Below are 17,992 nucleotides of genomic sequence, written 5' to 3' on the forward strand. Positions count from 1 at the left end.
GTCTAAAATAGAGGTTTTTATTTTTAAAAATCTTCCTGAACTTTAAATGATCTTCAAAATTGACCTCAAGGTTAAAATTAATGGTATAGTTAAATTACCCCCTATGCCCTGGTCAACTTTTGTCTGAACCGTTTTTTGTAGATGGTGTAGTTTGGAATGAATTATGATAGTATAGATAGTATGTAGATAGTTTAGTTAGCTTAGTTAAGTTTATAGTCGATCGGGGAGACTGAATGAGGCCTTCCTGACACTTAAGCTATAAAGCCTATTGTGCCACACCTTTAACTTCACTATTCGCTCTCAGTATTTGATTCTAGAACTCTTAATGAAGCCCAGTGTGTGAACCATTAATCATGTTATAATTTCCTCATGTCCCATTTTGCCTATGTGATAGTTCAGATGGTTATACCCTGTAAGCATCAGTACCACTGTCCTTATGTCTTTCTTGCATAAACCCGATATTTCCCAAGCTCTATTTATCCTGTATGTATCGCCCAGGATGACTTTCACCTATCGGTAATGCTGGATTTGTTCCCAGTATTCCAGATGCTTTGTTCGGATCTAGGAACCCCTATGGGAGCTACGTTATTCTTTTCTACAAGTTGATTTAATGCCTTTTTGCATTCCCAAACCAGCTCTGTTGTTATGACTCGATTCCCAACTGCAGTTAATGTCGCTTGGCTGTCTCAAAAACGGTGGCATGCCGCCTAAGCGGAATCCCTCGTCCCATCCTTCCCGCGCTTCCATAGATTCATGCTCCTGACTCCTCCACTCCTTTGGAGCCTTCCGTTTACTAGATTTCCCCTTGAAGGAGTGGGTTCTCATTTTCTTTTCACATATCCTTGCCTGGGATGCAGACGCGGAAATTATTGGCAGAGTTGAAGCGTTTTATGATTTTATACTGCCTTATGTAGAATCGGCAGTATGCTGGTATCACTTAGGAGCTTCGTGTGTCTATTCCCCCAAGTCCACCTATTTGATTTTGCTATCAGCCCATCGTGTGGGACTTGTATTGAAGCCTTTACTTAAGGACAGCTGAGTAGAGACATTCAAGCACTTTAGTCCCTAGACCCCACGTCAAACCAAAGGCTCTTCTGTACATTCAAAATTTATGACAAGTGTTCTGTATTTGGCCTCCAGATGCTTCGCCCAGTTCAGTTTGCTATCTAGGATAATGTTCAACAAGATAACTATTGCACAGCCTCCCTGTTTGAAATGCTGCTTCAATTTTACCATGACGGCATGAAACGCCAGTTTCTATCGAGTAGCCTGTCTGAAAGGCCCTCTATGTAGCGGGGAGGCTAAAAACACGTCATCCCCCATACATCTCTTTAAAAGCCTTTCTAGCACCTTAAGGATGAAAGGTTTCAGCCTGATTGGCCGAAAATATTTAGCAGCCGTGTAGCTCTCCATCAAGTGATGCAGCGTTTCTTGTTCGTCTTAGGTTAAATCACCATTATAGAGCATTATGCGCCGAAGGCGAGGCTTGTTGTTCTTAGATGTTCTTAGATTCCTTATAAAAGCCCCTCCAATCTTCCTGTTGTAGATCCTAGACTCGGTTTTACTTCTAGGGCAATTTTTCTACTATGATGGTATCAGAGCCCTTCACAGAAAATCCGTGCCATGCTATAAATAATTTATGTTACCGTTGCTTGTGCGGAATTCCATAATCCTACATTCGAATTCCTCTTTATGTGAGTCCTAATGTGCATTCAGACAAGCTGCGATCGTTGTGTTACATTCCTTGTAATGCAACATACTTATTCATAGCAAATCTTTTGCAAATTCGAGTTGAGGTACCTGTAGACCTTACCTACCTGTCTAACCTAGAGCTAAAACAAAATGCGTCAACCCTAGAAATGCAAACACTGCGTTTCAACCCGTTCTACGGGTACCGAAACTCGAAGACAAAATGTTTCAACCATCCAATACATACACCGTGTTTCAACCGGCTCAACAGGTATCGAAACTCGAAGTTTCAATAGAGGCGCTATGAAAAATATATTACCCAAACTTTCTCCGCTATTGATCCTGAGTCCCATCCTAATAACGGTGAGGTCCCTAGGGCAGAGCTTAGGAATCGAAAATGCATCCATACCTTGACGACTATGCATAACATTGGTGCTTTTTCGCGAGGCCTTTTGAACATGAAAGCACTTCCTCATAAGCCATTAATCGTTTCCCTGTATAACCAGGTTTCTTGAATTAGGGCAATCCCTGTCAGCACCACTGCCATACGGCTGCTTAGAACAGCCGATGCGCCTTTGCTGTTGTGCAAATTTATCTGCGTCAATGAGATTCCCGTCTCATCCATTAATATACTATTTAGGGACGTCTCTCGGAGTATTTCTACGTTTGGTCCCTTGTGAAGAGCCTTGGTTGTTTTTCGAGAGCTGCGTTGTACGAGTTTCGATTTCTGGACACCGCTAATGTGCCCAAAAATCTAGAAGCACCTGGGGAGCCGTCCACCTTTGGCGGTGAGTTAGAAACAGGCCCCGGATCGGCGCCCTCACTATTTTTATTTGTACTTACTGTGTTGCTTATTTTGGTCCCACAAGTAGATAAGGAAATAATTCACATATCCAGCAGAGCCCCACTTGCAGGGAGTGGACCTGTATGCTATTGATTCCGCCAGATATCTCAACAATTCAAGAATATCCTTGGTGCCATTTAGCCGTCGAAGTAAGATCATATCATGGCTTAGGAGCATGAGAACTCGCTCCTTTGATGTATCATTAAAATATAGTATAAACCATAATAATTTCGGTCCATGTAAACATTTATTTTACATTTCATCATGCGCGATTGCATGAACAATGAAAAATACAAATACAAGATTTACAAAACTAAAATGCCTTATTACCGTATATATATTTCTTTATGAAAATTCTGAACTGCTGAGAAATATTAAGATTACCACTGTGGATGATATTCATAGAACTTTTATATTCTGATCAAAGAAGATCAAACAGAATGGACTAGGGTTGGATCATGGCTAATTTAGGAACAGACTAGGAGTGAAAAATGCTGGATCAAACTTGAGACAAATCTGGACTATGAGTTTATTTTTTCATATCGTATATGTTCACAACGAAATGTTTCTGGAATGCGTATATGCCAGAAATTTTAAATATGTTCCTTCCTATCGCCAGTACTGCCCATGCTTACTTCTAAGTTGTCTCATCATTGTATTCCGTGAACTTGAACTTTGCGAATACCTTCTGGACCGAAATCATGGAAGAACAGACGATTCAGGGGATCCTCCTCCGATATTGGTACAGTCACATTGGCGTGGTTACCATCTATGCGTACTTTGACTCTTTCATAAGTAATTTGAAGGGCTGCTTTACGTGCCATGAGTGGAAACAACATTCGAGAGAAAATTACTCCAATAATGTACTCGAAATTCTCATTTATGGTTCCTACATCGTAAATGCCTGCTGTTAAAGCATAAACTACAGATCTACCTCTTATACCGTAATGATGAATACTAAGTTCAATGGGAATAGGATGAACTGCACCGTCTTTAGGTTCTTTAGCTGACTCTGCAAAAGGAAATTACAAGTAGGAAATTGAAATATTGTCCTCAAAGTGGTATCCGTTTCTCTATGGCGTCTTTCCGTATCCCATAAAACTTCAGTATTAAAATCGAAAAGTTGAAGTTTGTACAGATGATGCAACCTATTTAAAAGTTTCATCATACTGCCTTATTATTTCAATAATGTTAAAAACGTTACGCAATCACGTTCTTTAGTCAACTTTTTCAGTTTTCAAGCTTAAATTCCCCTTTTATAACTAATATACCAGCCCTATTTGAATACATTTTTTTTACTAAGAAACAATAATCAGCTCTTTCAGTTTTTTTTAATTTTGTCAAAAAATTACATACTGCGCAGGATCCAATTGCCACTTAACTTTTGCTATTTAGCTCGAACAGTTCAGTTTCCTTTCTCTCAAATAATTGGTTGCTTAAAAACTTTTTGGCATATAGAAAATAAATTTATTGTAATTACAAATGCATTATAAAGTATTGATATTATCATATTTACCAACAGAATTATTGAAAGTCGCTAAGGTGAAACACAGAATACCGGTTACTGTTTTCATTTTTTTTCAAATAAAAGAAACCCACTAATGAAGAATTACGACAAGAGTATAATTAAGTATTATTCTTGAAATTTTTTCAGTGTAACTTTATGGGTATTCTTATACATATACTCATATATTCATAAAAATACATCAGATTTATAACTTTATTATGTACAATATACACAGAGAAAAAGATATCGGATAAAAATATCGCAAAACCTCTGTATTAAAATAAAGCGTAATATGATAACTTGCAAGCAGGTTCCGTAGCTTTTTAGGATATTATAATGCACTAAAATCGCTTGGCCGCTATTAGAACACTCATATATAATAATATAATATAAAATCTTGCAATATACGATATCAGGATTTTACGCTATTACAATGTGATAATTACGATATATAGCGCAGGAATTACGGTATATATTGTAATTCTTATTATATAGTTTTCTTCGTGTAAAGGAACCAAAACTCTCATTAATGATATTGTGAAAAGATGCATCCATATATGTATGTACAATGTACATACTATATTTTTTAAATTACTGTTTCTTATTACAATTTACATAATTTCTTAAAATAAAAACCATAGACATTTATACAAAAGTTACTTTTTCTAATCCTCCATTCATTGTTGAAAATTGATTCACATAGAATAATTATTTTCTATACCAAAAATACACAATCAATGAATCCAATTAATAACGCTACCCGAAGCTTTTTTATATCTTGAGAGGTCCCTTTTTATATTGATAGTTTTGTTACCCTCTCTCTTTATAAACAAAACATCCATGATTTCTCTAATTTTTTAAATTTACATACAGTTCCTCTTTGCTGCTTTTATTTTTGAAACAAAGTCTTACATTGTTATTAATCTTAAGTATATTTTCAGGAGAAACTCCATGAATTTTGCACTTATTCAATCGACAAGAAATTTCTTACAACATTCTTTTTCGCAATATATTTTATTTTTCTCCATAATATAGATATCGCCAAAATATAATGTAAACCATAATAATTACATTCTTAACGATTTTTTTTGTATTTTTCCTTTAGTGTGATTGTCTTAATAATAAACAATATAAATACAGATAAGATTATAAAATTAATGAGCTTTAAAACCGCTTATAATTTAATCACGCCGACATGGATTAACTGATGAATAATTCAAGAAAATAAAAATTGAGTCAAACTTCGTCCAGGATTAGTGTCGAAACTCCTATATGTATATTTTGATAACAGAATGAGCCCAAAGACACTGCTTACATTTAGAACCAATAGAATAAATTTCCAATTGCTAATGTTGTATTACTCTTTAGTGGATCATTTTTCTCTAATTTAATTAGAAATGCTTCTTCTTTCATTGCATTACTTCGTAACGTAGGTAATATTTGCTTCTAAGAGCGGTAGAATAACGTACGCTTTAAGGACCTACGTCTAAAGGAGTTCTCTGCCAAATATATGTACATCACGAGGGATTTGCGTCCACTAAACAAAAAAGTTTTACGCATGTACTATGGAAAATTAAGTTGCATATGGATGTCAGAAAAGTGAAGAGACAATTTGGGTTAATTGACTGAATATTAGAAACGAAATAGAACCAGAAAGCTGATGCATTATGTTACTGAAATCATCCAGTCGCAGAACATCGAGACGTTGATACCAGCAATATTGGAAGAGATTATACACGTCCAGCGGCAGAATTTATATTCGTACTAGACTACATTGGTGCTATAAGAGTAGTGTCAGTGGGTAGCAAAATCTAACTTTTCAGTTAGTTAAAGAAGGTTCTATCATGAACTAAGTAAAGAGAAAAACGTTCAGAAAGTCATCGAAGTTTCTCAGTTGGAAGACATAGCCGACTACTGGTTGGGTATTTGGTGAAACACAAATAGCATCAACTTAGGCGCTGCGTGGTTCCAACTAGAGGAGGAAAGAGCAAATTATAATCTTATAATGCAGCTGACTAACATTACAGATCCAGATATTTCAGCGGTAAAAAGCCAAGTGAGTGAGAACCTCCAGGTCCGGACATAGTGCACAATTTCTGGTACAACTACTACCTAAAGAGTGTGTATCCTGCGTTTTGGCAAGGCATTTCAAAATATCAGCAAACATCCTGATTTAATGCCAAATTTCATGCTCAAAGGTATCATGTATATGTTGCCTAAAAAACCAGAAGATGAAAATCCATCTGAATTTTGAGCAATATCCTGGCTTCCAATAATTTATAAGTGACGTACAGCTGTAATTGCCGATACTGTATATTCTTACTGCAAGAAGAATGACATCCTTACAGAAGAACAAAATGGATGTTCTGAAATTTCGGGGGCAATAAATATCTGCTCACCATAGACGCAAGCATGTTAACATCAATGAAACTTGCACATGGCATACTTTGACTACAAGCAAGCGTTTCTTTCCGTACCACATGATTAATAGGGTTGTTTCGCGATTGTAGATAAAATAATTTTTTAATACATCATTTTAATTTGAAACGTAGTTGCGTTATAATTTTTTTTTCTGCTGAGACTGCTGTCAATTCTTAGTATAAGTCTGAATCTGCTGTCAATTCTGTTTATTTTGATTTGATAGCTTTATTTGTTAAGGCTTATATGACAAAAAATTTATCCTGTCGTAATATTTGGATCAAGAGTCAGTAGTATGTTAAGGGAAAACAGTAAGTACGTACAGTTATTAGCACATTTTAAAATCGTTCATATTTATGAATTGTTCAGAAAACATGACTACATTAAATTACTTTTTTCAATGAATTCTTTATACATACTGTGACGTGTTATAATTTTTTTACGAGGGCCTGGTGAAAAATGTTCAAGAACACACCGTGAAGGCTCCGCACTTCTCGGTAGTGTGGGGATCTTAGTTACCGCATTACCACAATGACCCCTGACGTATATAATATTCAATTATACCTTGCGTATAATTATACATGATATAAAGTCAGCTCTGTCATTATAATGATGCTACCAGGGATCCACTAAAAAACACCACCCTTTCTCTTTGGCATTATTTGCCACAGAACCGCTTTCGCATTACTTCAGGTGGTGCCGTTTCTTTGGCCGTGCTTCGGCCCTCTTCTTTTCTTGCCAACTTGGCCTTTTCTTGGATATCTGGGCTTACCGTTGGACTAACCCAACTACGATGCTTGCTTGAGCGTCAAAGGGGCTTCTTCAACGAGGCTGCCCCTCTGAACGCCAAGCAACTCCTTTTCCCCGAACGATGGTCTGTTCGAGACTTTTTCTTCTGTCCCAACCAAGATGCACGCATCGTTCTTGGTAGTGCGGAGGATCCGCTCATCGAGCTCGTCGGCCTTCGGACATCTTAGTTGGGTGAGGCTGATTAATATGGTCGTCCTTGAGGCTTCTTCAGTGAAGTTGCCTCTCGAAACGACCAACACCTGATGCTTCCCGGCAGATGATCGATCCGGGGCTTCTCTTCTTTTGCGGCGCAGAGGTAGCACTGCGGCGTGCTTTCGCATGCCGCCGCCCTATGGCCCTCTTTGCCGCATCTTCAACATGCCCTCGTTCTGTCAGGGCCCTCGCAACCAGCTGCCATGTGGACATTCATCCCACCTTCAGGTGTCCTGCGCGCACTAGTCTCTCCGCCAACTCTTCTGTCAACTCCACGAAAGCCCTCAGATTGCCTCTGTAGCATCTTTTCGTGAGACTGACCTTCACCTCTCCTACATAATTCTTGCCGAAGTGGCTTCTTACAGCCGCTTCCACCTATCCTGCGTCTGTTGAAGTGTCCAGGTCTAGGACCTCGATCTCCATTCGGAGGACAAGCTCGCGCACGCCCTTCGCTTCGCCTAGAACGCCTCTTATTGAGGTCATTGAGGCTTCAGGTCCTTGAGGACCTTCGCGTAACTCAAGCCCTCGGCTGGTTTGTTTAAAACCGCCTTGGGTCGAGAACACCGCTGCGCTTTCTTCTGCTTCCTGATGTTGTTGGAAGCACGCTTCTCTTCTCTCTCCTTCTTGCTCAGGGTCAAGGTCGCGGGCCCTGAAGCGTTTGCGGTCTTCGGCTTCTTACGCTTGCGCTTGGAGGAGCCAGCCTCTATGGGATTCGCCATGGCTTTATCTGTTTGAATGCCACTTTGGTTTGTCCTCTTCTTGGTCCTCTCCTTTCGGGTAATGGCCCTCATTCTAAACGTTCGTCCAACATTCTCGATCAAACCCCAATGAAGCCCTTCGGTCGTCATAGCGTGATCACGCAGTTCTTCTATCAGACTCTCTACTCTTGTCAACCCGTCCCTAATTGGGAGCCACATATTCTTCTTCTCCCTGCTGAAATCCACCATTTCTTTAATGGTGTCATGCAGCTTTTCGAAGAGATCATATGTCTCGATGAGTTTGACATTCATTTCTGATATGTCCCTCTTGTTGACCGATACGTCTCTAATATCGAATTCCTCAGTGATGTCCAATGGACCTCCTAACTCCTCACAGACACCCCTGTCACAGCATGTTTGGTTCCCCCCAAAATCCTTAGAACCGGCACTGACCACCGGGGCTGGAACCCGATCGGAATCAGTGGGCAGATTGCTACTCCCTTGGGTATGTCGTTTTTCACTACTCGCTATCACCCATAGCTGGGAAGAGTTTCCCCACCCGCAGCCTGGGGTATAATGTACCACGCCCAAATTGACTTGATAATCACGCCCAATCAACTTGATTGAATATATAATTTATTTTGGTGAGCCATAACTGGTCGATCAAAAATATCACTATCAAATATATAAAAACTACAGCAACTTACTTATGCGAACTTTTCGTTTACTTTGTTCACTAGGCATTTTTGGGGCCGAAGGGCCCTAACACCACACTACACCCTCGCCACACGCACACTCAACCTCAACAGATTTACGACCTGGTAGTCGTGAATTGTTAATTCACTCACGACACCTCCACTTCACGTTGGCAAGAGGAAAACACGGCCACATAGGAATTCTTCACCGGCTGTTTAATATTCCAACTGTCAAAATACTAGCAGCCGATATCTTTAAGCGCGCACTACGTATAGTAGGTGTACCGGACTAAGTGTTGCGTCGCGCATGTGGCGCAGGTGAGTGAAGTGGCGAGTCAACATGGCGATCCATATAGAACACTCCAATGCGAGTAAGGGGGAACCACGGAAAATGGCTACCCGCTATAGAACACTCAAATTTAAGTGTGCCTTTACACGTTTAGTTGTGCAGCATATTCGGCAATCTAGGTGCGTAATCTATGGCCTAGGCGCCAATTCTGGATTCGGCATCGTCGACACTCACTCTGTATTCGACTATACTACAACCCACCTCATTAGTAGTTTTTCTCCCATAACGACGCCGAAAATGTAATTGTATGCAGTTAACCCACGCATCTCTTTTTGGCGTTTAATAAACCACCCCTGTAAGGGACTGACCTAATTTGGCTTCAGCGTAATGCCCTAATTGAACGTGGGACCGTTATGACATAATAAGACCAGATAAGTAAACGTATGTGTCTTCATTTCGCCTTTATCAAATTGCGATTAGTGCGTGGTCGATATTCATGGTGGTGGGGACAGTTAGCTAAGAACTTAAGTGAAATTTATCCTTTTGGAATACGGGTTTGGATGTGCAAGATATTAATTGAAATTCTGTGTTGCAGTAAGAACTGACTAAGTGCGATCGTCCAAGATTGCGGCGATCTTAGCTGAACTTTCGTGTCAGTAATGGACCACCATGGTGGAAGTTTGTTAGTATACCAAATCATATACCGAGGGTGTAATACGATACCCTGGCGGACCGAAGGAACCGAATGCATCGCAGCGTTGTTGTCTGAGGTATCTATTGCATGGCGCTAGCATCCAGACAAAATTCTTAAAGTTACCCATGTAAATGACAGGTATTTTATTTTTTAAAGTTTTTAACGCTGCAAGAAAAAGAATTGCGATTACTCCGTGCGTTTCTAATGTAAATTTGAACGTAGAATCCAAATTTCTACATTTTAAAAGTTGATTTTGCTGTTTTCTTTTTAGTTTTTTAAAAAGGAACCGAATGTGGTCTTTACCGGTACTTCGTAGAGGCTCTATTCGGTTCTTTCGGTCCGCCAGGGTAACCAGTAAATTCTGCTTTGTATAAGTTTGGGTGTATCATTTATAAAATTGTCAGTGAGAGTCTGGTCGGTAGTGAGCATCATATTAGCACGACCGTCCAGAATGGCGGCGAACTTCATTGACCTTTTGTGTCATTCATGGACCGCCATATTGGAGGGTCGTTAAGAAATCATTCACATGAATTCAGTAATGATCAGTCTTGTTGTCGGTTAGGTAACTAGAGTTAACGCTACAGGAATTAAAGAAGCATGTTTAAATAATAAGGCTTTAGGCATAATTGTATTTTTCTTTTACGGGATTATTTGACTGTAGTGTGAGGCATCCAATGCCGCTTAATAAATGATTATTTTGTTACCCGTAATATCTGGTCGTACCTCAGTTATTGATCATTAATTGTTGTTCTGTGAGTGTTTTATTTTTCTTGCACAAATCTTCCTAGCCCTAACCCTCTCTGTGTTGGGCTAGCGGGAGTTGGATATTAAAACTAAAATCATGGGTAGTAATTTAGAATAATGTTATCAGACACCTTTTGATCGTTAGGGGTATTCATTAATTTTACAAACGATCTGACGCCCTTCAGGCAATGAAGTATAACCCAATTTATTCCAATAAATAAACAATTAGCCTAGCAATAGCCAAGAGCCTGGCAGCTTAGAATTTAAATGGTTGTTCGCTGGATTTCAGCTAATGGGTTAGGAGAATTTTAGAGAATTGTTTATTCGCTGAAATTCTAGCCAATAACTAAAATAATAAGAAACTAAGGTTATTATACCGTAAATATATCCATTTTCGGTATATTTACGCTATTTGCTTTTACGAAACACTCCTTTGAAATGTTTTTAAGCAATATTTTGCGATTTCTATTTTCGATATGCACATAACCAAAACAAAACATCAGCACAGAAAAATATATTTGAGAATCACTGACTGTGATTGGTGGAAAATCCGACCTCTTTGACGTCAAGGGAGCCCTCCAATCGAGATCGTGATCAAAAATTCATATTTCAACATTAAATTAAAAGTAGTAAACAATATGTAAAAAATATGTTTTGGGCGTTTTTAAAATTATAATTTTATATACTATAAGATCCACTTATTGTAAAAATCATATCTGCCTTTGGAAACAACCCTATTGCTTTGAGTCTTAATTATTTTCAAAATATATCCACGCATCGCCGACTTTTTAAGTTTTGCGATCATTGTTTTAGTGAACAAAGAATAATTATTTTTATCACGCATAACCAAGGATAGCTAGATTAATACACATTACGAAGGGTATCTTTCAAGGAGACTCCTCCAGTGCACTATAGTTCCGTTCAACGTTGAACAAAATTGAGAAAACAATGAAGACTACAAGTACAGATAAAAGACAAATCTGGACCATTACGGTTTATCATTCCATAAACTATATTTTCACAACGAAATGTTTCTACAAGGCGTGCATAGGTACATTCAGGTTTCACTGAAATATTTTTTCTTGTAATTCAAAAAATGGCCTATCCTATCGCCAGCACTGTCAATTTATACTCCTAAGTTCTATTATTATTGCATTTCAGCTACGAACGGCTAGCGAATGATAACGCTGATAACGTACTAACGATCCTCCTTTGTTCCTACATTGCAGAATTTTGTAAACTGTGAGATACAACTGAACCTATTGCACCGTAATGATGAATATGAAGTTGAATAGGAAGAGAATGAACAGCGCTATCTTCATGTCGTTTAGAAGCTGATTCTGCCAACAGAAATGAGAAATAGGAACTTCAACTTAGTATTAATGATTAACTTACAGTGAAACTCTTAAATCGGGCGCCCCACTATAGTCGTTCCGAGAATTTATGAAATTCGCTATAGCTTCACGCTTCGGTACCTTCGATATGCTTAGTGTTTGCCGTGTTTGTTACCGTTTGAATACCTCGCGCCTTCTACCGCTGGCTCCAACTTCTGTTCCCACTCCCCCCACTACATCGCCTTTGGCGCATCCCTTACTCCAGGGTCCCTAGGTATAGCAAGAGCTGCGCGTGGTGTGCGAAAGTCAGTCAGACGTGAACAAACAAAAGCGATTACATCTGGAGCCGTACTATATCGGGTTTGTTCCGCACCACTGCCATTCCCAAAAACCATACAACAGAAGATTTTTACTATACTTAAATAAATCGAGGCGTTCTAACGGTAGGATGCCGATGCACGCTACACGGCTAGACGGTACTTAACTAAAAATATAAGCAATAAAAAGCTAACCGAGAAGTGAGCACTAGAAAGTCTTGCCAGTGGAATGAAGCAAGATGAAGCTAGAAGTTGGCCAAAACTAAAAGGTGCTCGCTCGCTCCATCAAATCATGAAAGTTCTATCTCGGGCAAGCAAAGCATGAAGCTGCCACTTCTCGCGTTTAGGTTATAAGATTCTTATGCTTGCGTTGGCATCCTATCATTAGGACGCCTCGAAATAATAGTTTCAATTTAACAGTGAAAAACTTAATTGGTGTATTATAGAATAAAGAAACGGCAGTTACAGTGCAGTTCATCAAGCATCCTCGAGTAAGGGCCGACCAAAAACTGCGTTAAACTACTCCACTACGTTGGAAGTGGCACATGCGCGCACTAGCGCGGAGACTCGGTGTCGCCTAAAGTGGGAGACACGATAATGTGTACGTTGAAATACATGTGGCGAAGGGCGGAGGCATACGGAGCGGGCAACATAGACGTGTTAGAGCTTATCGAAAACAAAGTTGTTTACACGAAGTTCTAATAGCAATGAAAACTTTCTTTTGGGAGTCAAAACATTCCCCTAAAGTTTCATAAAAAAAATTTCTTCCGTCTCCGCATCATAAATATATCTAAAATTCTCAAAAAACAAAGTGCTTCTTCAAATTTCAACACGATAAATTTCTCGACGATTTGTTCATATAATGTGTGCGATATACATTAATGAGAATGTATTTGCAATATGAAGAAAACTTTGATAAAAATTTCTAAAACTCTTAAAAAAATGTTATTGCAAATTTTGAAAAAGCCCTTTTTTAATTTTGGTCCAATCGAAAAATTAACTGAGATAGCTTTCAAATATATTTGATGTCTAGTGAAAAACTTTGGATGAAATTTCCTAATCCATCAGCAAAAATTTTTTTTTCTATTTTTTGAAAATTTTAAAAATATTCAAAAGTATATAACGTTTATAATTTTCTTAGAATTTAAAAATTTCTTTAAATAATTCGCAAGTTTTCTACCATTCTATAAGGAAATTTAAAAAAAATTTCTAATATTAAACTTTTTTTTCAAATATTGAAAATGCTCCAAATTTTTTTATTTTGGCTGGAAATATCTGGTTAACACACTTAACTTTCATTTTGGGACCCTTAAAAAGTATCTCAAAGGCTGATTCGATTGAAAAATCCTTCAAAAGTTTGAACTCTGTCAGTGCTAAAACGTACAGATCTGTTAAAAACAAGAAATCCAAATTTTAGACGATTATATTACACTTTCATGAAAGAGAATGTAAAAACAATAGGACTGCACCTCGAGGAAACTGGTTTATATTTTTAATCTCGCCTAAATTTGGTTGTCATTTAGGATAAAAAATCTTGATTTTTCAATTTTCATTTCAGAATCGCTGTTAGCAATCCGAAATACCTCCGAGTATCGAGTTTGAAAAAATTCTTGTTAATTTCAAAAGTTTCGAGTTCTCGAAGACATTCGACGAAAATCAAAGAAATTGAAAATTTAAAAGAATTACCAGAATTTAGCGCATTTTAAACGAATTCAATAAAATATCATGGAAATCAATTAAATTCACTAAAATTTCAGGAAATTCGATAGAATTCCTTTAAGTTAATCAGAATTTGGTTCGATTTCGTCAAATTATATCAAGTTCTTTTCACAATGAAATTTATTAAATTTGAATAGTATGTTAATCAAGCTAAGGTATATAATACAACATTTAATTGGTTTTTAATTAAATTCAATAGAATTAAATGGAATACAGTGAAGTTTAATCGAATTCAATAAAACGCAATAACGTATAATAAAATTTTTAAATCTATTAAATTTAGAATTTTTTCATGAAAATCATTCGGAGTCTCACAAAAATCAATTAAATTCAATAAAATTCCAAGAAATTTGATGATATTTATCAAGTTAAATGAAATTTGGTTGAACTCCGCAAAATTAAATCAAGTTTTTTGGGATTTAGTGGACTTCAATGTAATTTAATAAGTTTGAACGGGATGATATTTAATGGTATATACAGTAAAACCGGTCTATGAATGAAATAAGTAGCAAAATATAACTCAAAAGAACTGTGTTGAATAGAAAAAAAATTCTTCGTGAAAAATAATTGGTGGTCCTAAAAAGGGGCGATATGTATCAAATGGGACAAAGTGGATAGTAAATTCAGTGTAACATCTCCAACTTCTTCATTCTTTAGAGTTGACAAAAAAGTCACTAATTTTCATTTGCTTGGTTACTGCAGAGAAGAATTGTTTCTCGATGCCACTTTGCACCTTAAACAACTGAGGCTGGTGACTGGAAGAGTACCTCAGCAGTTGCCCTAAATATTGTAGAGGATCAGAGTGTTCTTTTAGCTGCAAAATTGATTGTAAAATATCGTCAGGTGGAGTAGGTATTTCTTCATGAAGAATCAACTCAGCATCGGGGTTAATAATCTCATCAACTGCGAGTATGTCATTTTGAATTTCAGGTGAAATAGAATTTATCACCTCAGCTGAGCCTACATCTTCGTCTTCATCGATTCCCTCTATTCTTTCTTTGAAACCTGAGCATTGAAATCATTTGCTAATTGTTTCTGGTGAAACTTTCTGCTAGGCACTATTTACCCAACGAACTGCATGCAAGACTGAAATTTATTTGAGAAACTAAGATCGTGTATCGCAGTCTTCAGCAACGGTCATAAGATGTTGTAGCATTTTTTTACGATAACGAGCTTTAACAGCGCGTATTATTCCTTGATTCAGCGGTTGAACTTCCGATGTTAGATTAGATGGAAGGAATTTCAGTGTCACATGGCTCAATATTTTTGTACAATTGTGACTAGTGACATTATCAAAAAGTAACAGAATTTTCCGGTTCAACTTTTTCATTTGTTGATTCAAATCGGTGAGCCACTCTTCAAACAAATTTCCAGTCCTCCATGCCTTCTTATTGGAACGCCAAGTAACGGGAAGATTTTTGTATCGACTCCATTGGCCTTGAATACACGAGGACAATCAGCATTTCCGATGACCAATGGCTTCAATTATTCTCCAGTAGAACTGCAGCAGGCAAGTGCAGTTAACCTGTCTTTTGCAAACTTTCCACAGAGCGATATTTTTCTCCTTTGATCACCAAGCTTTTTCTTGTCATCTTTCGATAAAGTAATGCGAATTCATCAGCGTTGAATTGATCTTCAGGAGCGTATTCCTTCAATAAATTCGACAATTTTGACTTCCAGTCCGCTGCTAATTCTAAATCCGCTGCTGCTTATTCGCCACAGAGAATCAGAAAATTAATGTTGTGTCTTCTTTGGAAAGATTCCAAACAACCGTTGCTAGTTTGAAATTTTTCTATACCAAGCTCGATCCTGTTCTTACCGATGTTCCCAACAGTTGACTTCGCTACAGAAGAAGCTTCATCGATTTTCCGCTGACTATCACCTTTGTCAGTTAAATCCAAAACTTTTTTCTTCATTTCAATAGTCAACTCAATAATCTTCTTTCGTTTTGTACCCATTTTGCTGTCGTTAATGTTTCGTTATCAAGAATGTTCTTATCGTCCTAAGAAGAAGGGTTTGTATCGAAGCGATTATATGGAATAAGATAAAGAAGACTACTGGAGAGGTTGATGTCATGTGATCTCTAATCTTCAAACGATACTTGTCTGGAAATTGTAATTTACTGCTCTGCGTGAATTAAAGTGGCCAACTTCGGCAGGTTGGAATATGTGAAAATCTTGCAAAAAAGCGGCCAAGATACAAGATAGACAGGTGGCCATCTTATCGAAGAAGGATCCTATTAATGGCTTTTTAATGAAATTCAGTAGAATGGAATTTCATCAATTTAAACTGAATAGAATCGAATCCTACGAATGGAATTCAGTCAAATTCATTCAGAATTCAACGAATTCTAATAATACTCATTCAAATCTTAAAGTAAGAAAATTTAATAGAATTCTACGAAATTTCACTTAAATAAATCAAATTTGATGAATCTAATAGAATTAAATTAAGTTTAATTGGATTCAGTAGATTTCAATAGAATTCAATCAATTTGAATGGAATGCCACTGAATACGATGGTGTTACGTCACATTCCATAGAATTCTATCAAATTCAACAATTCAAGTACTCTTAATAGAATTCAATCGAATTAAATGGAATCGAACGAAATATAACGAAATTCAATCAAATCAATTAAAGTTTAAAAATCAATACAATTTAGAAGAGTTCAATGGAAACTATTAACATTCAATAATATTTTATAAATTTCAATCAGTACAATGGAATTTAATAAAGGTCGACTGAATTAATTAATTTAAAAATGGAATCCAACGGAAATCAAAGGAATTGGAAAGAATTTAAGCAAAATTGCCAGAATTCAACTAATTTTAGTTGAACTTAGTGTCGTCTAATAAAATTTATTGGAATTCAACCGAATATAACTAAAAACAATTAAATTGGCTGAATTTGTTGGAATTAAATAAAGTTTAATGAGATTCAATGGGCTTCAATAGAATGTTTTGCATGGGAATATAACTCAACATTCAAATTGGTTTTTTTTCTATTCAAATGAACATTCAACATGAAACTTATTCAATTGTAATTCAAAGGAAATCAAAGGAATTCTAAGGTATACAGAGGAATAGAAAAAAATGTGACAGAATTCTAATAGAATTCAGCGTGATCTAAGAGAATTTAATGTGATTCTACCAAAATTCACCAAAGTCAATAGAATTTAGTGAAATAATAGAAGATTCAATTAATTTAAATAGAATTTGCTGAATTCAATGACATTAAATATTAATATTTAATGGCTTTTTAATAAAATTCAATAGAATTAAATGGAATCAAACGAAAAAAAAACTGGAATTCAACAAAATTCAATAAAGTCCACTAATGTCCATTGAAGTTCAGCAACAACTTAAGTTTAGAGTAATCCAATAAACCTCATTATGATTGATTAATATTAAGGAAAACTCAAGTACTGGAATGTAATTAAATGAGGTTGAACTGAAGTAATTCTTTTTCAATTGGAATTCAACGGAATTGATTTTAAGAAAGCTCAGTGTAATCTAAGAGAAGTTAATGGAATTCCACGGGATTTAGTTAAAATAAATAAAATGCTGTGAATCAAGTGGAATTAAATCAAGTTTAAAGGGATTCAGTGAATTTCAATAGGATTCAATAAATATTAATAGAATGCCACAGAAGCCGATGGAATTACGTGACATTCCATAGAATTATATGAAATTTAAAATAATGTAATGTAAAATTTCGTATCTTTTTAATGAAATTCCTCAGAATTAAACATAATCCAACGAAATATAACGGTATTTTACAAAATCCAATAGATTTCAATAAAGTTCAAAAATCTATTAAATTTAAAGTAATTCCATGGAATTCATTAAGATTCAATAATGTTAAATGATATTCGATCAAAGAAAATTGAAGGAAATACAACGAAGTACATTAATGTTCAATAAAGTTTAGCAACTACTTATGTTTACAGTAATTAAATCAAATTCATTCAGATTTATTAATTTTGATTAAAATTCAATCAATGAAGTGGAATTGAATGAAGTTGTATTTTCTTCAATATC

The sequence above is a fragment of the Belonocnema kinseyi genome, chromosome 1 (assembly GCF_010883055.1).
Source record: "Belonocnema kinseyi isolate 2016_QV_RU_SX_M_011 chromosome 1, B_treatae_v1, whole genome shotgun sequence".
In the NCBI taxonomy this organism is placed as follows: domain Eukaryota; kingdom Metazoa; phylum Arthropoda; class Insecta; order Hymenoptera; family Cynipidae; genus Belonocnema; species Belonocnema kinseyi.